Source organism: Equus przewalskii, chromosome 29 (assembly GCF_037783145.1).
Source record: "Equus przewalskii isolate Varuska chromosome 29, EquPr2, whole genome shotgun sequence".
NCBI lineage: Eukaryota > Metazoa > Chordata > Mammalia > Perissodactyla > Equidae > Equus > Equus przewalskii.
In genome coordinates this window covers 34,389,702-34,412,573 of record NC_091859.1, presented here as the reverse complement: position 1 = coordinate 34,412,573, position 22,872 = coordinate 34,389,702, and the positions used below count along the sequence as shown (strand labels likewise).

General features: G+C 51.4%; 1 protein-coding gene across 4 annotated transcripts in view; it reads left to right on the top strand.

The window, feature by feature from the left end:
- Positions 1–4,767: 4,767 nt before the first annotated feature.
- MYH9 (myosin heavy chain 9) overlaps positions 4,768–22,872 on the top strand; it is a 91,156-nt gene continuing 73,051 nt past the window's right edge. The window contains exon 1 of one of the 4 annotated variants that reach the window (XM_070599709.1): positions 4,768–4,922. The gene's annotated coding sequence lies outside the window, so the exon portion shown is untranslated. Of the gene's footprint in view, positions 4,923–5,287; positions 5,454–20,286; positions 20,448–22,872 lie in introns of those variants that run through there. The other 3 variants (XM_070599710.1, XM_070599712.1, XM_070599711.1) reach the window with 3 other exon arrangements.

The following is a 22,872-nucleotide window of genomic DNA, read 5'->3' as shown; positions in this document are numbered from 1 at the left end:
AGTATGTCTGTGAGATCCATTCATTAAAAACAAAAAATAACAGCTTAATTGAAATATAAGTCACAGGCAATAAAGTTCATCCTTCTAAAGTATATGACTGAGTGTTTCTTTTGGTATATTCACAGAGTCGTGCAACCATCCGCAGTAGGTAATTTCAGAACATTTTCGTTGCCTCAAAAAAACCCCTTATACCCATTACCAGTAACTTCTTAGTCTTTCCCCTCACCAGCCCCTGGCAACCACTAGTCTATTCTCTGTCTCTATTGATTTGCCTATTGTGGACATTTCACATACACAAAATTATACAATACGTGACCTTTTGTGACTGGCTCCTTTTCGTTAGCATAATGTTTTTAAGGGTCATCCATGTTGTAGCGTGTATTATGTAGCACGTATGTTGCAGCATTCCTTTTTGTTGCTGAATAATATGCCATTGTAGAAATATGCCACATTTCGTTTATCCGTTCATCAGTTCACAGACATTTGAGTCATCGTGTTTTTTACATGTAACACTTATTTGTTCCTTTTTATTTCTGTATAGTAGTCCATTATATGAACATAATTAATCTATGTTACCATTGCTAAACTTTTCTCCTCTCAGTTTTTGGCTATGTTAAGCTGCTATGAACATTTCTGTACATGCCTTTCTTGGGCCTAAGCACTCATTTCTGTTGGGTACATCCTTAAGAGTGGAATTGCTGGATCGTAGGGTCTACACATGTATTCAACTTTAGTAGATATAGCCAAACGCTTTCCCAAAGTGGTTGTAGAAACTTACACTCCCACAAGCAATTTATGAGAGTTGCAGTCGCTCCCCACCCTTGCCAACACTTGGTGTCTTAATTTCAGTCAATCTGGTTGGGGATAGTGCTGTCTCGTGGTTTTAATTTGCATTCTGCGATAACTAATGATGTTTAGCACTTTGTCATTTTCTTACTGGCTAATTAGATACCCTCTTTTATGTAGTGCCCATTCAAATCTTTGCCTGTTAAAAAAAATTGGGTTGTCAGTTTTTTCTTGACACAGATATTCTCTTTTATTTTTTAAGATTTTATTTTTTCCTTTTTCTCTCCAAAGCCCCCCAGTACATAGTTGTACATTCTTTGTTGTGGGTCCTTCTAGTTGTGGCATGTGGGACGCTGCCTCAGCGTGGTTTGATGAGCAGTGCCATGTCCGCGCCCAGGATTCGAACCAACGAAACACTGGGACGCCTGCAGTGGAGCGCGCAAACTTAACCACTCGGCCACGGGGCCAGCCCCAACACAGATATTCTTGATAAATTCTGGCTACACGTCCTTTGTTATATACATGCATTGTAAATATTTTTTCCCAGTCTGTGGTTTGATTTTTCACTCTCTTAAACACGTCTTTTGATGAACAGAAGTTCTCAATTTTAATGAAGTTCAATTTAACAATCTTTTCCTACGGTTTATACTTTTTGTGTCTTTAAGAAATTTTGCCTGCTTCAAGGTCATGAAGATATTCTCCTACGCTTCCTTCGGGAAGTTTTACTGTTTACTTTTCACATTTAGGTCTCTGATCCATCCCAAACTATTTCTGGCAATGCTGTGAGGGTAGAAGTCAAAATTCACGTTTCCACGTGTGGATATGCAATTGACCTAGCACCATTTATTAAAATGGCCATCTTTTCCCACTTATCTGTAGTGGTACCTTTGTAATAAATCAGGTGACCATATAATGTGGACCTCTCAATTTTATTTTAAATATGTGTGTGTGTGTATAGAGATTTGAAGGAAGTAACAAGGTTTGTTAATAGTTGCTATATTGTGGTAGTAAGGTTGCGAGTGATTTTTATTTTCTTTCTTTTTAGTATTTTCTACACCAACCATGATACTATTTCACTACTCAAACAAAAGAGATGAAACTCTTTCTAAACTGTTACAAGAGTCGACACTATCAATGGTGTAGGTTCTTGGGACCTAGAGGAGGGGTTAGGTTGGACAGCAAGTGGGAGGGCTTCCTTAGTTGGGGAAGCATCTAGGCTGGTGGGTCCGGAGGAGAGAATTCAGAGTCTGGCTGAATGAGGCCTTCCAATTTCTTAGTGACCTCCATTTCCTGGAGAGGGTGGTGCTAGGAATCCACGGGTGTGAGGAAAATGGAAACGATCATTATCAATAATGCTCTTCTGTAAGTGCACACTGCTTCGTAGTTTTCAGGTCCACATCTCAAGTGTTCTTCTCAACAGTCCTGTGGGTTGGGCAAGGCCCAGTGATTATAAACATTTTACAGATAAGGAAATAGATGCTCTCAGAGTCCTGCTCAAGCATTCACTCAGGACCATTTTAAGCCAAGCCTTGTGTTAATTCTGGGTCCACAAAGACAAAGAAGGCACAGCCGCTATCTGTCCCTAGGCAGCTTCTAGCCTCAGCAGAAGAAATAGCAAGTAAATGGACAATTAAAATCTAAGGTGTAAGTGCTATGAGAGAGATAAACATAAGACGATGTGGGAGCACAGAGGAGGGCCACCTAACTGGCCTGGAGTGTCAGGGAAGATTTTGGAAGAGGTGACCTTGAAGTGAGTCTTTTTCTTCTATTTTTGAAAAAATTATGCAAGTGATATATGTGTTAGAAATACAGATAAGCAAAAGAAAAAATCAATCACAATGCTTCTACCAAGCTATAACCTCTATTTACACTTTGATATGATGCCTTTTAAACCTCATTTTCTCTCTCTCTGAAACACACATGTACACATACACACACACACATCAGGCACCCCCACACACAAACATTGCACAAAAAGAAATGAAATCCTGCCGTAACAGCATTCTATAATTTGCTCTTCCTCCGTATGTTTTAAATCAGTAAATACAAATTTACAGAAAAATTTCAGTGACTTTCTGGGTATTTTTCAGCATATGGATGTATCAAAATTTATTCAATCAATCTCTTTTATTGTACATTTATTTCTAATATTTAATGACTATAAACAATGTTGCAAAGAAGTTTTTAACCCATATCTGTGCACGTTTCCAATTTTTTTTTATGATGAATTCTTAGGGAGGATTGATCAATTTACTTTTCTATCTGTATGTTTAAACCTAGCCAACAGTGGGCATTTTTATTCTTTTTTTCTTGAGGAAGATTGGCCCTGAGCAAACACTTGTTGCCAATCTTCCTCTTTTTGCTTGAGGAAGATTGTCCCTGAGCTAATATCTTTGCCAGTCTTCCTCTACTTTGTATGTGGGACACGGCCACAGCCTGGCTTGGTGAGCTGTGCACAGGTCCACAGCTGGGTCCAAGCCCTCGAACCCCAGGTGCCCCACACGTGAACTTAACTTCTAGGCCATGAGGTAGGCCCCTCTTTTTTTAATTTGATAGGTGAAAAATGGTGTCCTATGTTGTTTTGTTTGCATTTCTGATTGCTTCTTTCATAATTATTGGCCATTTATATTTCTCCTTTTTTAATTGCCTGTTTCTTTTTTTGGTCATTTTTATTTTGGAGTATTTGGGGTTTTTCTTATGGACCGAAAAGAGCCTTTTATATACTGTTGATAGTAATTCTTTGTCACAGAGTTGAAAAATCTTTTTTCCAGTGTTCTTTTGATCATAAACTTTTTCTGAAGTTCATTTGGAAGAATAGTCATGATAGGAAGCACATTCCAAAAGGAAAGAGTAATGAGAAATTTGCCCTCTTGGATAGAAAATGTATTATAAAGCTATCAGCATGAAAGTATTGTGGAACTGGCACAGGAACACACAGAAAGATCAACGGATACAGCTCAGAAACAGATCTAAGCACATATACGAGTTCAAAAGGTGATGACGGTGGTACCTGAAATCAGTGGAGAAAATGGTGTGTGGACACACCTGGCTACTACAAAAATTATATTAGATTTCTTCCTCACTCCAAAATAAAAATAAATTCCAGATGGATTAAAAGATAAGTGTAAAAAATCTTTAAAAAAATGTTTTATCCTCTTGTAGCGGCCAGCAATCAAACAACAAAAAAAACCAAGAAAACATTTTGTAACAAATCTCTGAAAGGAAGCGTGCGAGTCAACCACGTGGAGGTAGCGGCTCGGAAGGGCGCTCCAGGCAGAGGGAACCCATCCGAGCCAAGGTCCGGAGGCCGAAGGACGGCAGCATGCCCACTCTGAGGACAGCGTCAGAAATCGAACTCAGGGCGCGCACAACGGCTCCGGGGCTGAGTTCATGTCCGCCCCCACAGGCCATCATAATTATGTAAAATAGCACTTTTCCCATATATGGTACTTAATATCTGTTCTTCTGGGATGACTTGGGTGGGACAGGAAAACAGCTCCCGGGGCGGGGTGTCGATCCCGGACCTTCCCAGTCTGCTCCCGCCCGGCCTCGCCCCGGCCCAGGCGGTGCACCAAAAGCCCGGCCCGGAGCCCTCCGCGAGAACCTCCTCCTCCTGATTGGACTCTCTCCATGTCAATCCTCCTCCTGAAACCTGGCTGTTCGTTGGGCCCGCCCTGGGGGGCGGGGCTCCCGCCTAGGCAGCGCGGGGGAAGGTGGAGAGGGCGGAGGTGGGGGCGGATGGGGAGGGTAAATCCCCACCCCTCTGGCCCCCAGAGGCTCCGCCCACCCCCTTCCCACAGGCCAATGGATCTGTCCATCAATACGAGGCGCGGGCCGGAGTGGATGAGACAGCTGGGGGCGGGGTCATCTCTCCTGGCTCCTCCCCGGAGCCGGCGCCGGGCTGGGAATGGGCGCGCGGCTTCGAGGGCGGGGCGGGAAGGCGGCGAGGAGCGGAGCTGGGTGCGGTGAGGCGCGCAGATCACCGCGGTTCCTGGGCAGGACACGGAAGCCTGAGCGAGGCTGACCTGCTGCAGCTCCTGCCTCGCGCGCTCGCCCCACTCCGCCGTCGCTCGAGCGCTCGAGCAAGCCCTCTCGGGAGAAGCAGCGCCTGTTCGCCAGGGCAGATCCAGGTTCAGGTGAGCGAGCCCCACCGGCCGGTCCCGCCCCGAGCAGGCGGGCGCGCGGGCGGGCGTGGCGGCGGCGGCGACGGGACGCGCGGCGTCTGGGGCGAGAAGGCCAGCGTGTGGTTCTCGGCCTCCGCACGGCCGGCGAGCAGCGTGGGCGGGCGCGAACGCGGCGGGCCCGGGCCGGGGCACCGCATCCTTCCCTCGGCGCCCCGGGACCCCCGCGCGGACGCTCGGGGACGGTGCCGCGGGAAGCAGGGCCTCGGGGAGCGGAGGAAGGCTTCGGGGCCGGGCGCTCCCCGGAAACCCTCCATCCCCCCGCCCTCGGCCGGCGCGCTCCCCGCGGGGCACCCGGAGCCTCGACCTCCCCCTGCTGCCGGGCGCGCGCCCCGCCCTCGCCTCGCCCAGTGCCCAAGTTGGGCAAACTTTTTAACCCCTTCCGGGGAGCCTCTGTCCCGTGGACGCGGCCGAACGGGTGAGGGTAAGGTGGGGGGCTCGGGGCAGCGGCTCCTTTGGAAGTTTCCGGGCGTCTCTGAAACGGAGGTAACGGGCAGGCGGGGACCGTTTGGCAGCTGTCAGGGCGTCCTGACTCAGAGTCGGACGGTCCTGCAGCAGACATTGCGCTCGGCTCGGTTTCCGCCCTGCACTCCCGACTTCCTCATTCACCCGGCTGCGAGCGGTGGGCGGCGGAGGGGACGCGGAGAGGCGCGGCCGGTGCACGGGGAAGGGGGACCCGGCGGGGCCCGGGCCGCGAGGCCGGCAAGACGACCCCCTCCCCCGCAGCCCCTCAACCTTTGTCTTTTGACTTCTGCTTCCCGGGAGAGCGAGGCCCGGGAATGTCCGCGGACGTCTGCGCGGCCCGCGCGCGCACCTGATTCCGCCGCACCTGCGGGCCACCCAGCGGGCCGGGGCCGGGGAGCTGGGCTCCGCTCCTTTAGGACCGGGACTGGGCTGTTGCATCGTTCCTGTCTGGGCCACATCCCCGGTTTTCTATCCCCCCCACCCCCCACTTCCTGTGCAGGGGTTCTCTCCCCATGCTGTCCTGGGGCCACGCCCAGGGCAAGACTGCACCCCGCTGCCGTCCCTCCAGAGACCCCTGTTGTCTCCAACAGAAACGGAGTACCCTCCAGGACTAGGTTCAGAAATGGAGTATCCTCCAGGACTAGGTTCCTGGCTGTCTTGAGGTGGGGGCAGGGTGGCTGCTGTCTGCGGCTCCACCCAGCCGGTGTGGGGAAAAGGTTCCTGGGAAGTCCCAGGTCCTGGAGACAAGCTGCCCTCTCGGCTGGACAGTTGAGAGGCCCAGCCACTTCTTGGTTCACTGCATCCTTTCCTGCGTTTAACAGGATTTCAAAGTAACTGTTGAGTAACGTTGAAGGGGGAAGAGAGGCTTAGCTCCTTTCTGCAACACTGTGGCCATTTGTGACTCCACCGTCGGAGCCTGGCCTGATAAACTCGCTGGGTGGTTTATTCCCTTTTTGGTAAGGAGGAAGGCTGCTTTAAGGCCTGTTTAGACAAACACTCGATTAATATTAGTCAATTTATGTACAAGGCTGCTAGGGGTGGGGGGAGGGGACACAGATGTGTAATCGAGCAAATATTTAACTGGCTTCTCTTTGCCAGGGACTCTGCCAGGTGGTGGTGGAGTGGGGGGGGGGGGGGGTTGTCAGGTTGAGTAAGTCCTGGCCCTGCCCTCTGGCACCTAGGGCAGAGCTGAGACAAATCTGTAGATGACTCTAATGTGAGGCAAAGATGACAGAGACCCCAGAAAGGTACTGTGAGTCATGGGGATTGGGAGCAGGGAGCCAGCCCATTTTTGGGAGATCCCAGAGGCCTCCTCCAGGAGGGGAGTTCACAGTCCTCAAGGGGAAATTAGTGGCCGAATGACTGAAATACAATGGCAGCCTGTGATGAGTGTCCCAAGCATGCCACAGACAAAGGACTCGAGGAATTCCGAGAGGGGCCCCTTGTGTCTGGGGCGAGGAGGGAAGCTGCCTCCAGGAAGGAGCACAGTGCAGGTTTGGCAAACTGAGGCAAGCATTCAGTGTCGGAAAGTGAGGACTCATTTAGTGGTTAACTGAAGGGTAATTAAAAGCGTCAAAGAGATTGCTCAGTGTAATTTGAGAGCCGCTGTGCCCCCCAGGTGGCTGCGGAGTGACGCCGGAAAGCTCTTTGCCACATTCAGCAAGTCCTGGCAGTGCCTGTGGGCAGGTCCAGGTGCCCGGATTGGCAGGCTCTGTTTGGGGAAGGGCAGCCGGAGAGGTGCATTCTGGGGGGCTGCTTGTCCAAAGTGCACATAAGGGGAGAGGAAAGAGAGGGTCAGGGCCCTGGTTTTCTGTTTTTTATTTTTAAACTTTTTAACCTAAGGGTTGAAGATGGGACAACTTCCGTCTGGCAGGCTGAAGGACGCATGTTAATCACAGCCTGCCTTTTGCCTGTTCTTGCTCCAGAGAAAAACAAAACAAGGATCTGTCAGCTTTTAAAAGGAGAAAAGCACACTCAAAAAATGCAGCATTGTTATGTAGCCTGGTAGGTTATTGCTAGAAGCCCTGCGAGCTGGGCTTTCTTCACTTCCTCTTCTAGCTAATCCTTCAATAAAGTACTTAAGACAGCCCTTACCAGCTTGACATCTTTATTTCAAAAGGAGAGGAGGAGTTGGCTGTTGTTTTCCTCTGAGCCTGGCCTTACCCTTCTCTTGGAGGGGGAGAAAGAGATACCCGAAGCAAAGGAAAGATAAAATCCATGCCTTGACAGCTTCCTCCCAAGCATCATGTTCCAAAAATATTTAGAGTAACAAAAATCTGTGTGTCGTCTTAATTAAACAAACGTCCTAATTTGCTGAGCATAAAACAGCATCTCTGCCCGCAGGGGCAGGAAGTGCATTTTCCCTTTGTGCAGCCCGAGAGAGTCCCTGCCTCTCAGCCTTAACCCTTGGTGTGCTGAGCCCCTGAGCTCGAGTCCTGTGGTGACAACAGAGTGGAGCCCTGGCTGCTCCCTGGGAAGCGGTGCTCTGTGATCTACAGAATCCCATTCTTAGAGATGGGAATAATGGGGTGTGAGCTTAGGAGCTAGGCAGAGTTCAAAGCCTGACTATGCCACTTACTAAGCTTTATGACCTTAGGAAAGCCACGTAACCTCCCAGCCTCAGTGTGCTCATCTGTAATATGGGAATCAGGGTACCTACCCTGCAAGGTTAGATGTGAGAACTAAAAGAAAGAAGGTCTGGGAAGGGCCTGCTGGATGATGGCTATGTAAGTTTTAAGAAAATTATATAGGGCTGGCCCAGTGGTGCAGCGGTTAAGTGCACGCGTTCTGCTTTGGCGGCTCGAGGTTCGCTGCTTCAGATGCCGGGTGTGGACATGGCACCGCTTGGCAAGCCATGCTGTGGTAGGCGTCCCACATAGAAAGTAGAGGAAGATGGGCACGGATGTTAGCTCAGGGCCAGGCTTCTTCCGCAAAAAGAGGAGGATTGGCAGCAGATGTTAGCTCAGGGCTAATCTTCCTCAAAAAAAAAAAAAATTATATAAACTATCAGCGTTAACTCCCTGGGTTGTCAGGTGGCGAAGCAGGGGAAGGGGGTAGATGGTTTTCCCAGCTCCTGGCTCAGTGCTCTTTCTACTTCTAAAAAGGGGTGTTTGTGGGTGTGCAGTGCTCGTGGGCTGTGAAGCCCAAGTGGTAACAACACAGTAGTTCTGGGGCCCGTCTGCTGATGCTTTGGATGCTCTTAGCAGTGAGCTTGTGCTGAGAAGGCTCGTTTGAGGGCCCTGGCCCGGGCAGAAGGTGCACAAACTAACTGCAGTTTTAGTTCCAAAACGTGGTTTCCTGTGATCTAGGAGATGGCCAAGGGGTGACGTGGAAAGAACGCTGGACTTGAGTGGCTGGAGCCATGGCTTCCAGCTCTGGCTCTGGCTGGGGAATGTTTGATTTTGGTAGATGCCGCAGTTTCTTAGGCACTCTCAGATCCTACTGATGGGAGTATCAGTTGTAACAAGTCTCTTTTTAGAAGGCAGTTTGGTGGTGCCTGTCAAAGCAGAGTCCTTCTGACTGATTTCTAGGAATTCACCCCGCAGATAAACTCAGATGTGCAGAAGGAAATGTCCGAGGATATTCTTGGCAGCATTGTCATAGAGAAAGACAGGAAACAAGATAACCATCCATCAAAAGGGTCAGATCAATCATGGCACAGTGGTACATTGGGAATCTTTGTAGCCCTTACAAAAATGAGGCTGATCTATATGTCCTGATAGGGCATGCTCTCCAAGATATATTGTAAGGGAAAAAACCAGCTGCCAAGTAGTATATGTGGTGCTCCCTTTTGTATGAATGCTGGTATGTCAGCTCGGCTCTGTGTGTGGAAAGATGCTGAGACCCTGGGAATGGTGGTTGCCTCTAGAAGGGGCCCAGGAAGCAGGAGTGGGGGCTGAGCGTTACTTTTCGCTAAATGCTTTTTTGCATGTGTTGCCCTTAAATAATAAAAAAATTTTAAATTTTCTTAGTTTTATTATCTATAAAAATAAGTCATCTGGCCAATCTTGTAGGTCTCAATTGTAGAATGCATTGCTCCAGATTCCAGATTTCGTATTGAGTGCTTACTGTGTGCAAGGAAGGAGGCAGGAGCGTAAAATGGACTGACTTGCTCTTGTGGTTGGAACATTTTGGGTTGGTTTCTTCTCCATGACATCATATTATCATCAGAGTAACCCCTTAAACAAATGTCTGCTCTGGTCTACTCCCTTGTATTCTGGAAAATGGTAGATGATTGCTTTTTCTTTGCTGTATGAGAAAAGGAAGCCGCAGGATGTGTCTGGAAAGTATTTTGGGATTCCCTTTTGCCAGGTTTCCCACAATCCCCCTGGCTCCAAATCATACGATGGCGTTTCCTGGGGAGCCCCCCCCTGACCAGAAGGCTAAACCAGGCCTTTCTTCTCTTGGGTCCTCTTTTTTAAACTTGGGGTCATTGAACCACTAGTGTGCCCCCCTTCCTGCTCCATCCCCAGCTGTCCCTCAGGCATCTGGCCTGTGGTTTTTATGTATTAATATTAGTGGAAAAGCCGAAATTCTTGAGAAAATGTAATCAGAAGGGTGTTTTGAATTGGAGGGCCCTGATCCCCTCCCCAGGGAGGACCATCATAGCCTTGCACGATCTGGGTGCTGGAGAAGCCGCCAGCTCTGCTCCCCGCTGAGGTGGCTCTTCTCTGTGGTTAAGCTGGTGGGAGACCCCTTCACTTCAGGCTCTCAGGCAGGCCCGAGTCCCTGCCAGGCAGCCTCCGGGCCTCCTGAAGGAATGGCATGAGTCACACCAGAGCACACAAAATGAGCCTGGGTCTAAAACGGGCCTGCTACCACATGGGGATGGTTTGAGGGCTGGATGCCAGCCTGTGTCTGCCCCCTCTACCCCACCTACCCCTTGTGCTTTGATGGCACCGAATATTTGGGAAGCAGGAGGGAGCTGTCCTCTTGCATCTGATGTGTGTCTCTTTAAAAAGTAACTTAGGCAGGCTCCTGGTGGAATTTCTCAGGCCCCCATTCTGCTGACTCGCTCCTCAAGCCTGAGGTGATTCAGCACCCGGGATGGGACACAGCACAGCTGGGCCTGGGCAGGTGGGCCCAGAAAAGGCTCGTAGCTGGCCTTTGGCTGAGGGCGAGGCCATCTTGGGAGTTTCCCCCTAGCCTGTGCCTTCAGCACCTCTCTTCATCTCCAGCCCCTCTGGCTCCTCACCAGGAGCCCTCCCACTGGGGCTGGGGGGAGCTTTGCGGGGCCTTCTGGAAGTTGCCAGTGAAGGGTGTGGCTTCCTGCCAGCGCAGGTGGGGCAGGTTGGGTTGCGGCCTGTAGGGAAGTTGAAGGTGTGGCTGCCCCTCCCCCACCTTAAGGTCGCTTCCCTGGTGCCTCTCAGACAGAGGTGTCTGGTCTCTGTGGCCCTTAGTACCACCCAGAGGAACAAGGGACCCCTGGGGGAGGTTCCTCTCTCTCCTCCATGACATTTACATTTTGGGAACCTTCATCTTAGGTTTTCTTTTCCTTTCATTTTAACTCTAAATGATGCCCTGCTTAAAAGAAAAATCAGCAACAGTACAATCGTGTCTACTGAATTCGCTTAGTAGTATAGAATGCCTGCGCTGCAAAGCCTCTCAGGGACAATTTGATTGCTCCCCCCTAGTTAGAAAAGGGGTGATTTGCCCAAGCTCATTCTGTGGGTTGGTGGCAGAAGGCTTTGCCCCCGGTCTCACTCAACCCCAGTGCCTCTCTCAAAGTCACATGGCCTCATTTAAGTGTTTGTGAACTGATATCGGCCCCTTCCTCGCTTTCTGCACTGTTGAGCCAAGCAACACGTACTCAGCTCCTTTCATCTTTCCTCAAGAGCCTATTCTCCCACACCCTGAATCTTGCTCTTTTTTGGTGGGGGAGGAACACCAGGGTTAAGAAACGGGGTGGGAAGTGTTTGGGGTTTCTCTGAACTTCTTCCAGTTGGACAGGGCCGCTTGGGCCGAAAGTTCCCACAGCTCAAAAATCGATATTTCACATGGGGTGGTGCCAGGCAGCAGGGGCCCCGTTCAGAGAGCCGCACTGGCTTTCCTCTGTCCTGTGGCCAGTCCTGATTTCTAGTAATTTTAAGTCCTTTAATGTCTTGGGTGATTGATTTGTTATATTTTCAATATGAAACTGACGGTGGAGGGAACAAAACAAGGGCTTTGGGGTCAGGCGAAGCTGGGACCAGATCCTCGCTTTCGCTCCTACTAACCGGAGCCTCGGTTTCCCCATCTGCAACCTGGACTTGCCTGCTTCTTAGGCTTGTTGTGAGGATTATAAATATTTGTAGAGTGGTCCAGTTCTCCTCTGCTTCCTCTTTGTCCTTTTTTCACATTAGCATCAACATCCTCTGTCCTCAGGTGGTGGGAAGTACATGTTCAGGATTTTAAATTTGTCCCACAAACCTGCTCCTTGATAACAAGGGGTGGTGGCTGCGATGAGTGAGGAACCTGCCAAATTTCCTGGGCTTGGATGCTGAGGTTGTCAAGGCCTGGAACCTTTGCATCCTTCCCACCACACAGTACAGTTCGGCTTGTTACGCTGTTCTGAGCTGGTGTAAGTGTTTAAGCAAAGGCTGTTCCAGAGCAGTAGGGGCACCTCTGTTTAGAGTGGTATGTGTTCAAAGCCGCCGTGTTTCCTGTGTTTGCGTTAAGTCAGTGGGCTGGAGAAGGCAGCTTCCTGTCTGATAAACAGAAAGATGAGGCATTTGGAACCTTTTGGGTGCCTTACTCTAACTGGGCTGGAATGACGGGGGATGATTTTCGACTCCACTGCACTGTGAGGACCCGGAGGTCAGAGGCAGGAGCCCCTCTCTTGATCCCAGCTTCTTACCCGGTGCCTGGTGCAGAATCCGCTCCTCGTCCTTGTTGCCCCAGTGGCTTTAGGTGTCACTGTAAGCCTGGGGACGTGGAGGCCCAGGCAGCCAGGGCTTCAGAATGCCCCTTAGTGATCTCTCCATTTTACAAAACACAGATCCTAGGTACTTGTCTGGAACTCTCTGGGGTGAGAAAGGTGGGGCAGGAAGCCACGTTAAGGTTTTTGTCTATTTTTTAATATTTAAGAGCCAACTATTGGGCGTAAGGGTATTGACGAGTCAATCATCGAAGACTCCTTGGGCTCCTGCTGCATGGCCTGCACGGTGCAGGGCTTGCTGGGGCTTCAGTGGGGATGGAGGACAGAGAGCCCCTCCCTGTCCTCGGGAGCCCTACCCTTGAATAGCGAGCTGGGACACTGAGAGAGAGACTTGCCACATAGGCAGGCCCATGCCACCCTGAGCACCTGGGGATTCTGAGCATCTTGAGCCAGCTTCCTGCAGGCTAGAGTCGCCTGGGAGGAGGAAGGAAGACGGGGAAGGTGGGCAAGGAAGGAAGAGGCTTCGGGCCAGGCCATTGGCCTCGAATCAGGGTGTCTGGGTTGAAGTCCCAGCTCTGCTAATAATAGTAAGATTTTGTTGAGCACTTGCCATGAGCCAGGCACTGTGCCTTTCCATGAATTGTCTCATTTGAGTCTTACTCATTCCTGTGAGCTAGAAAATCAGCTTCGTTTTACAGATGAGACTGAGCAGGGACTCAAACTTGGGCGCTGTGACACTAGCCCCCCGTGTGACCTTGTCAGTGCCCTTCACTCCTCGGCTTGCCTTTCCTCAGTTGACGGTGAGGGCTTGGCTGGTCCCCGAGGCCTCCTCCCTCGGCAGCGGCCGAGAGTTACCGACAGGAGCCGAGCTCTGGGCCGGCCAGAGTGGGGCCTCCGTTCCATGGTGCGGCTGGCTGCTCAGAGCGAGGTTGCCAGTTCGATGGTGTTGGCTTGGCTACTGACTTCACCTTTAACCTCAACTGGCCATTTTTCAGATGTGTGTGGTTGGTCCTGAGGGAGGGCAGGTGAAAAGCCTGTGGCGGGGCAGCGTAAATCTGAGCTGCTGTTTCTAACTGCTGTTGGCTGGGCCCTGGCTGGGCGTCACTGGGGAGCCAGCCACAGGGCCCACTGCCGTCTTGACCAGTGTGCTCTTCTTGAGGTCAGCCCACCTGCAAACGTGTTTTCCTTCCTTCCTTTGTTTGTCCATCTGTCCATCGTCATTCAGTAGCCACTCCTGAGAGCTTACTCTATGTGCTGGGCACTGGGCTGGGTGCTGGGAATATGGAGGTGAAGGAAGCGGGGCCCCTGTTTCTAAGAACTGATGGTTTCTTGCCAGATACAGAGTGCTGGGGATACAGGGGGCTCTGAGAAGGCTTCCTGGAGGGGGCGGCGTCCGAGCTGACTGCAAGGCAGGGATATGGCATGGCATGTCCAGGGAGCAGGGCTGGGACCTTGTTCAGTTGCTCAGGCTTGGGTGGAGCTCTGTTCATGGGTAATTCAGGGAGCCAAGGCCCTGTGAGTCAGCCCAAGCTGGTAAAAGGTTGCCTCTCCTTAGTAGCTGCAGCCCCCTCTCGCAGCCCCTTACAAAGCCCGAGTGGTCCATTAAGGTCCACTTCCCTGGGCCATTTCCTGGGAAATGTGGGAGTGCAGGATTCCACCCAGCTCCTTAACCCCTGGCTGGCTGCTGGGAATTCTGCCTGGGCCGCTGGTTCTGTGCTCAGCACGCCGTTCCCAGCTGAAGGCCTGGGGATGAGACTTTTCATGGAGTGTTGAGAGAGACATAATTGTCTAGAATAGATTCCCTTTTTAAAGTGGAAAAAAAAAGAGAGAGGGGTTGTTTATATCACAAGCAATGTAATAACAAAGCTCACAAGAAGCAGATTTGCCCCTCCCCCGTTTGCATCTTTCTGGGTTTTGTGTTCATATTCACACGTTATTTTACAAAATTGTATGCAGAGCAGACACTGTTGTGTGTTCTGCCTTACTCAGTCCTATAATATAAAATTTCCTCTGTTGCAACAGTCTTCACATTTATTATTTTAATGGCTGTGTTATGGTCCATGGAGAGGAAGAACTATTATTTCTATTGCCAGAAAGTTCCATGGGTTTTATTGACTCCTTTGGAAATTCGTTCATTCAGCAAGAATATACTGGGTATCTGCTCTAGGGCAGAAACTGCTAGGTGCTTAGGGTGTAGATGAGTGAGATGTCACAGGCCCTGCCCTCCAGGGGCTCACAGTCCAAACCCAGAGAAAAATCCCTTCACGTTGGAGTTGTGAGAGAGGTCAGCCCAGGAGAAAGTGGCAGCTCAGACACCCAATTTGAGTAGATGGAAAACAGGTAAAAACCACTTTGTCATCAGTGGTGAGAAAGCTTAGGAACATGGACCTGGGAGATCTTTCTGGGTTCATTGGAGGAAGACCTCCCTTACCTCCCCACCCCAGTGGTTTTTGCAGTTTTGAGGCCTGGGCCAGAAAATATGCTGGAAGTGAGGGGTCAAGGCTCCGAGGGACCTTGTCCACAGGGAGGCTGGGGAAATAGCCCCCGGCCCTACTGAGAGAGACCCCTCTGTGAGCGAGCATGGAGGCAGCTAGCGGGGGGGGGGGGGGGGGGGGGGTGGGTGGGCAGCAGGGGTGGGGTAGTCTCTGAAACGTCCCAAGTCCCTGGCAAAGGCTTGTTCTGCTGTGGCTCCTGCCTCCGGGGCAAGGTACTAAATTGTAGCAACAAGTTGCAACAGTTTAGTTTGGTTGTAAAGAGGAAGTTTCAGAATCCTAGGGGCTGAGTCCTTTTGAGCAGATGGACGTTTACAACATTAGTAAGGGAGTTATTTGGGGGTGAGCTGGGCTGGGCATGAGGGGAGAAGAGGGGCGATCAAGGGTCCAGCAACTGGAATGCAATATCTTTGTTCCGGAGTTTTCTTTCATTCCGGATCCATGGCTCCCTTGCTCATGTTCTTTCCTCTTTCCAGCCCGCCACTGTCCCTGTCCCCCCAGCCTCAGCTCCGGCCTTAAGGGAGCCCGACCTGAATCCCACTGTCTTCCTAGAGAGCAGGAGAGAAGTCGCTTGTTCTCACCCACCGAGGGAATGAGAGGGCTGGGGGGTGGGCCCTAGACCTGGTCACTGGGACGCTTCCACGGAAGGTCCTGCCCGGGTTTCAGGTTTATTGACCTCCTCGAGTCCCCTCTCCAGCCTGCAGTGGGGATTGGGGTGAGTACCAGGCTGCTCAGGGCTGAGGTGTGGCTAGGAGAGCTCTGTCGTGCTCCTCAGTGCCCCATTGAACACACGCTCAAAAAACCAAAAGCCAACTCTAAACCTTAACCTAGCTGTGTTCTTTCCAAATTGACTTAAAATTGGTAATAAGGCTAAACACGGGGATTTCAGCGCTTAGTAGATTTTAATAGAATGTTCCTTGTGGTTGAGGCAGGGTCCTATGTGTTTGTTTTCTGTGTATCTCCTGTCACCTTGTTTACACTACTGTTTGGTGGTGATTATAGGCTGGGGATTATCTTTGAATTTATTTTGAATTATGTACCATTTCTTACACTGGAGGTGGGAGAGGTGGGTGCAGAAGAGGGAATTAGATAAAGCAGAAGGAGGCCGTGGCGTGGGTGCCTCTGGAAGCAGCCGCTGGGTTTCCATCCCATTTTCACTGAGTTTGTGTGTTCATGAAATAGGTATCAACTGTTGGCTCTGCGCTGGGGACCCGGAGGTGCTGGGGTTACGTGATTGCATAAAGCAGACACAGTCCTTGCAGTGCACGTTCTGGTGGGAGACCCAGACAGCAGGCGGGCAGACAAGCTCACGGGTGGGGCTGGTGGTCCGTGCTGTGGACAACGACGGCCAGGTGAGGCCTGTATCGGGTCCTGCAGCCTGGGGGGCCTAAACCACAGAAATTTACTTCTCACGGTTCTGGAGGCTGCAAGTCCAAGATCAAGGTGCGGGCAGGGTCTCTCTCCTGGGCTTGCAGATGGCCGCCCTCCTGCTCCCTCTGCGCTGCGCTGGTTCGTCCTCTGTACATGGGCATCCCTGCCATCTAATCTTCCTCCCCCTATGAGGACACCAGTCTTACTGGATCAGGGCCCACCCTAATGTGTCGTTTTAAGTTATTTACCTCTTTAAAGGCCCTGTCTCCAAATATAGTGACATCTGAGGTCCTGAGGGTTAAGGCTTCAATGTGTGAATTTTGGGGACACAGTTCGGCCCATAACAGAGAAGGGAGCAGAGCGTGTGCGTCAGCAGAGGCCCGTCCACTCCAGGGACTGGCTACGGGTTCCTCCAGGTGTGAGGGACGAGCCCTCCCGGGCTTTTCTCTACTTTCTCGGTTTTCCTTTAACAGCTTTGATCCCATTTCCTTGTCTGTAAAATAACGGCTAATAGAACCCATCTCCTGGTGTCCTTTGGGTAGCTGAAGCTTGGAAGGCACTCAGCACAGTGTCTGGTTCATGGTGGATCCCCACGAAATGTCCGTTCCATGCCCTCTCCTGCCCCCCGCCTGCTCTTGCTTCATCAGAGCGCCTTTCCCTTCCGTCCCGCCTTCATCCTCTCTGCTCCCCAGGTCCCCTTCTGATCCAGGCACTTTAGTCACTTTAGTTTCGAGTCCCTCTGTCTTCCTCACAGGGGCGATCGCACCCCCCGCCCAGTCCTTGTGGACCGAGTGTTCTTGGAGGCGGCTTTTCCCCTCTGATGAGCCGTAAACACTGTTTTTACACAAGCAAGCAGTAACACTTGTACAAGACTGGTGCTGGGCTGTCAACTTAAACTCCCATTGCCGGGGGATGTCTCGGTGCTTCTCTGCACTGGCCTGCTTGCTGGCCCCACCGTCCCTGTTGGAGGTGCTGCCTCTGGAACCTTGCCCATGGTAGGCACTTAGTGAAGCTTCGGAAACGGGTCATAGTGTCGCTCCTGAGTGTCGGTCGGGCAGACCCTGGTTCAGCAGGCACCGTCCCATAGCTCTGTGTGACCTGGGTAGGATGCTTTATTTCTTTGGGTTCTGAGGCTTAACCACTGTGCTGTGTGTGTCTGGTTCTTATGTAAATGGCAGGGGCTCTGGAGGCAGCCCTGTCCTAATCCTGGTTCTGCCACGGGCTGGCTCTTTGACCTTGGGTGAGTTACGCAACCTTTCTGTGCCTGTTTTCCTTGTTTGTGGAATGAGGAAAATGAGAACTACCCCAGAGGATTTGGGTGCTCCATCAAGTTTAGCTTTATGGTTTATCGGTTTTATTTATACACAGTTTGTTCAGCACAGTGCCAGGCTCCCTATTCCAGTCCTGTGTCGTTTTACGACGAGGGCAGGTTCTGAAAAATGCATCGTTAGGCGATGGTGTTGCTGGGGGAGCATCACCGAGTGCACTCACACACACCCAGATGGAATGGCCTACTCTGCATCCAGGCTGCGTGGTGCTGATCTTATGGGACCACCGTTGTCTGTGCGGTCCGTCGTTGACCAAAATGTCGTTATGTGGCACATGACTGTATAAATACGTCTATTTTAATAATCTATTTTATAGTAGATTATCTATTTTTAAAAACCTATTTTAATCTATTTTTTCTATTACTGTAAAATTTGAAGTCACACTCAGGTTATTGCAGTCAAAGTGTCTCAATCCCAGGAGGGTGGCAGTGCTGATGTCCCCATCTTATAGCTGGGAAGATCGAGACTCAAAGAACCTGCGTGACCAGCCCCAGGTAGTGAGCGAGAGATCTCAGCTCCTCTCTCCGCTTCTCTAATTTTCAGGCCGATTATTTTTCGTATCTGCTTCCGTTGCCTCTCTGTCTCATCCCACTTAACCCATCCTGGGGATAATGTCTGAGAAGTTGGGGGTGTGTAGACTTGCGTGCTTTTGCATGCAGCCTTAAAGCAGTGATGGTTGAGGTCCAGTGCCCCGCTGGCTTATCGGGCCAGGCGTAAGATTCAGCCCTCCCGTTCCATCCCTGGACTGTGGGTGGGGGTGGGTGACCGGGAGTGTGAGTTCTGGGCTGCCTGGTTCCTGCAGGAAACGTTCACTCTTCTCCCTCAGCCTTCCAGAGCCGCCTCCTCCTGGCCACCTCCTCGCCCACCGGCGTGCTGTTCTCAGCCTGCCTTCTGCCCAGAGCTGGGCCGGCCGCCCACCAACTGTTCCTGCCTTTGCCAGGGTGAGGAGGAGGTGGCTGTGTCTCGCCAAGTGCTCATGAAAAATGCCTTATTATGGGATTAATTACTCGTCACTGAGCACTGTGGAGTTCACAAGTCCCCATCAGTACTGTGACTTCTCGTCTCCGACTGTCTCCACGCCTTCTTCCAAGCCTACCTGCAGTTAGCGCTGCTGACTCTCTGACTAGCACTTTAAACCTCGGGTCTGACAGGAAGGAACAGACAGTGGCCTCTGAGGCAGAGGCTGAAGATCTGGCAGCGGCCGTCCCTGCCAATTACTAGCTTTAGTCCTTGGAGCCTTGGTGTCTTCAAAGTGGGGACATTGGGCCAGGGCTGTTGCAGTTGTAAAAGCCTTTGTGTGTTCAGAGCTCGCCAGTATCACACACCTGGGGCAGACCAGCGTATTAAAGAGAGCCTGCAAAAGGATGGCTCTCTTCCCCTTTAAAACAAGTCCCAGGCTTTAATGATCCTTAGGTTGAAATAGTGGACTCTCGCCCTCCCCCCTTCTGGCTTTCAGACAAGAATCTGAGGAATGTGATACTCCATTGTGGACCTGAGCTAAGATCAGGGGCTGGGGCAGGACTCAAGGCTCTTCTGGGGCTTTGTGCCCTGGACCTGGGACATTCCAAATTGGTTGTGGTCAAGAGTCACCACGACTACAGGCGCATTAATTCCTGCCTCATCGGCGGGATTGCTGGGGACAGCTGGGAGGGGTGGGGAGATAAATGCCCCCACCCTTCCCAATGCTCTTATCTAAGAGAACTCAGGTTAGAAGGAGTTTGGAAGAGAAATCCCGAGTCAGCTGGTTCTGGGTAATAGGGAAGACCATGGGTCAGTCTCATCTTTCTTCTTCCTGACCATCTCTCCCTGCTGTTGACCAGGTCCTCCTACGAACCTTGCTGGATGCTCTGTGCATTTGCTGTCTCACGGCATGCTCAGAGGCCGCAGCTGGTTAAAGTGAGACGTCTAGGGTACGAGACACCAACGGCTGCTGCCCGTGTGCTCTTGGGCAAGTGGCTTAAGCATTCTGCACTTCAGTTTCCTCATCTGCAGAACAGGCCACCAGTGGAGCCTCCCCACAGGGTTGAGTGGGCTAGTGAGGCCTCCTGTGAAAAGCACCCAGAACTAAGTGTTAGTGGTTATCATCTAATTGTCTGCACTGTTCTCTGAGGTGGGCTTTGCGATTCCTGTTATGCTGATGAGGAGGGAGGCTCAGAAAGCTTAGGGATGTTCCCAGGTTCCCTCACGCAGGGAGTGGAGACTCCAGCGCTCATAGCCAGGGTGGCCTGACTCCGGAGTATCCTCTGGGGAGTGTGTGTGCCCATGTCTGTTCATGTGCCCATCCATGTGTGCGTGTGTTCATGTGTGTACAAGCCTGTGTGTGCACGTCTGTGTATACATGTCCATGCCTGCACGGCTGTATATACGTGTCTGTGTATGCACATGCCTGTATGTGCACGTCTGTATACATGCCAGTGTGCACATGTCCGTCTACATGGCAGTGTGTGCACGTGTCCATGCGTGTGCACACATGTCTCTGGGGTTGGAGCGGGGCTCGGCCCCAGGTTAGGGTGGTGTGGCCGGAACCTGGCAGCTCTCTGGGGCCGGGCCGCTCCCTTCTCTCACGTGCAGCTTCAGCCTTGGCCTCTGTGGAACCAGACCAGCTCTGGCAAAGGAGCGATGCCTGGCGGGGGGTAAAATAAGCCGCAGCCAGGTTTCTGGTGAAAGACGTGGTGAGGTCATCCCTGTGGCCAGGCTCCCTGCTCAAGGACAGTGGGCTGGCCAGCCTTGCAGACGAGGGTGCTGCCACAACCTGCTCTAGGAAAAATTTAATTTTTCTATAAAGCGTGGAATAAGTGGGTTTTATCCTCACTCTGTGCCTCGTATTTGGGTCATTTTCTCCAGGGAGGCCAAAGGTGCTGGGATGCTGCTTGTCCATGCTGGCTTCTCTGGAGAGCTCGGTTCTGCCCTGCTGCAGCCCGTGTGCCCAGGGCTGGCTCAGTGGAGAACAGGCCTGAGAGGTGAAAAGGTAGGAGGAGAGGCAGTTGGCTGTTCAGTTTTGGATTTCTCGTTCCCACAGTCCAGGGTGATCCAGAGCAGCAGCCTCCTGCCCTCGCCATCCCGAATCCTCCCCTTCCCGCGCAGCCTCTTGCTGCTGGGCCTGCTGCCTGCAGCCGTGCTCCTAGACCTCTGCAGGGTGAGGGAGGAAGAACATCCTCTCACGTTGCCCTCGTGGGGAAGGAGCCGCTCCAGGGCCCCTTTGCCTTTGAGCTTGTGAAAGTCCATGGGCTGCACTTGAGGGTCTCTATGAGCCCCCTGAGATGGTGTGCCAGGGCTCACAGTCTTCAGCCGATTCTCACAGGGTCCTTAATGGCTGGAAGTGTTAACCACTGGTCTAGAGAGATGGGAACTTCGGGTTTCCTGTTTATAGAGCGTGTGTGTGCACACGTGCATGTGTACATGTATGTACGTGCAGTCAGGCTATTACCAGGCAGGAGGGTCTGATCATCGTAGGGTTGGGTTATGCCGCCCCGGGATACACATATGTGTGTGGAGCGCCGCTTCCCTGATCTCATCTCGCAGGACAGTGGCCTTCCTCTCTCATGCGGTCTTTCTTATAGGAAGCTTTGATATCGCATCCCTTCCGGGCGTCTCTTCAGTGTGGGGCTGGGCTGCAGCTTTGTGTGGTGATGTTTGGTTTTAGCGGGTTCGATCTGTTATTCTGGATCCTGAGGAAACTGGGCTCTTCCGTCTGTCCTTTGGTCTTCTACTTGGACACTGGTCCTCAAAGGATCCTTCTGAAGCCCCCCGTATCCAGACAGGTTGCCTCACCTCCCAGAGCCTCTGGGTCTCTCTTTTATGGGGGAGGGTGGGGAGCAGGGGAGTAGGTGACTGGCTTGCTACCCAGGTCTTACCTACCTGAGGTTTGATCCCCCATAGAACCTTGCTTTGGTTTTGGACTTGAGCTTCTGCTTGGCCTAACTCGCTGTGTGATCTTGGGCAAGTTGCTGGAGTGCTCTGAGCCTTGCTTACCCAGTGACGGTTGAGTCAAATGGGTGTTTCTCATACTGTCAGTTCAGACTTATTGGTGGGTTGTGAAATGACTGTAGTAGGTGGCAACCAGAATTTTTAGAAATGAAATAAAATGGATTCAAATGGAAAACATCAGAGTGCATAGCATGCATGTATATGTCATTTCATGAAGATTTTGTTTGATGTTTGAGTGTATTTGTGTTAAAAGTTTTTAAAATTTTTTTTTCTTTTACTGTGGCTTGAGATAGAAAAGAATGTTGGCACCCTCAGAATGGGCTGCTCTGGGGGGCCTCTTTCAGCCTGATTGTGTGGTTCCCCCTACGCATCTGAGCTGAGCTGGGTCTCCCCCACCACTCCCGCTGAGCCTGTAAACGGAGCCCCTTGCAAGATCAAACTCTTTAAAGTTCTTTACAAAATTTTGGGAAATGAGCTGCATTCCTGGGGTGGAATAAATCATGTTAAGTTAGGCTGGGCAGGATGTGACTTCAAACCCCTGAAGTGGGTTGTGTGAGGGCAGCGCTTGTGACTGACTCATTATGAGCTCAGTGGCGACACAGACTTCTTGAGAGAAGAGGCAAAGATGGTGGGGGAGGGGAGCTGACTGGCCCGGGGTACCACCAAGCACGGTTCTGCCCCCGTTAGCTCATTTTGATCCTCACAATAGTTCTGTGAGTTGAGCAGTGCTCTGACTACATTGTAGACACGGGCCATCAGCTAGACTGCTGGGGGCTGCGCTGCTCGCCCAGCTGTCCTGGGGGTTAGCTGGTGGTACCTCCATTTTACATATGGAGAAACTGAGGCCCAGGGGCCAAGTCAGCCTGGCACAGTTTGTTCTGTTCATTAGTGATGGGTCTGGAATTCCACGGCCAGTCTGGCTGCCTCCTGAGTCTGGGTCTTTCTAATCTGCCTTCTGTAAAGGTCATGAATAAGTTATCACCATTTGGAAGGTCTCTCTCCTTTCAGGGATGAAGCTTATTATCAGAGTTGACTCAAATGACCTTTTGATCAATCCAGGAAGATTGTTGTTGACCCCTGGCCAGTCACGTGTCTCTTCGAAACACTAAAGAAGATTAGTGGACGTCAGACTTGGCTGGAAGGGTGGGTGAGAGGATCCTGGATGGCCACAGAGAAGCCTTGGCCCATTCGGAGGCCTTTGCTGCCTTGCCTCCGAAAGGGGAAATGAGCCACATGAGAGTCGCTTATGTTTGGAAAATAAAATGGAAGATTATTGGGCTTAACGTTTGGCGCTTTAAGAATGAGTGGTCAAGAGTCCATTGGACTTGATCCCTGGAGTTTGGACCCTTTGGGAGACTGGAACCTTCGCCCTTACTTGAGTTCATCAGGTTTTATTCAGCACCTGCATATGCTGGGCGACGGGGACCCAGCAGTGACTGGGACCCATCAAGGCCTGAACAAGCTCT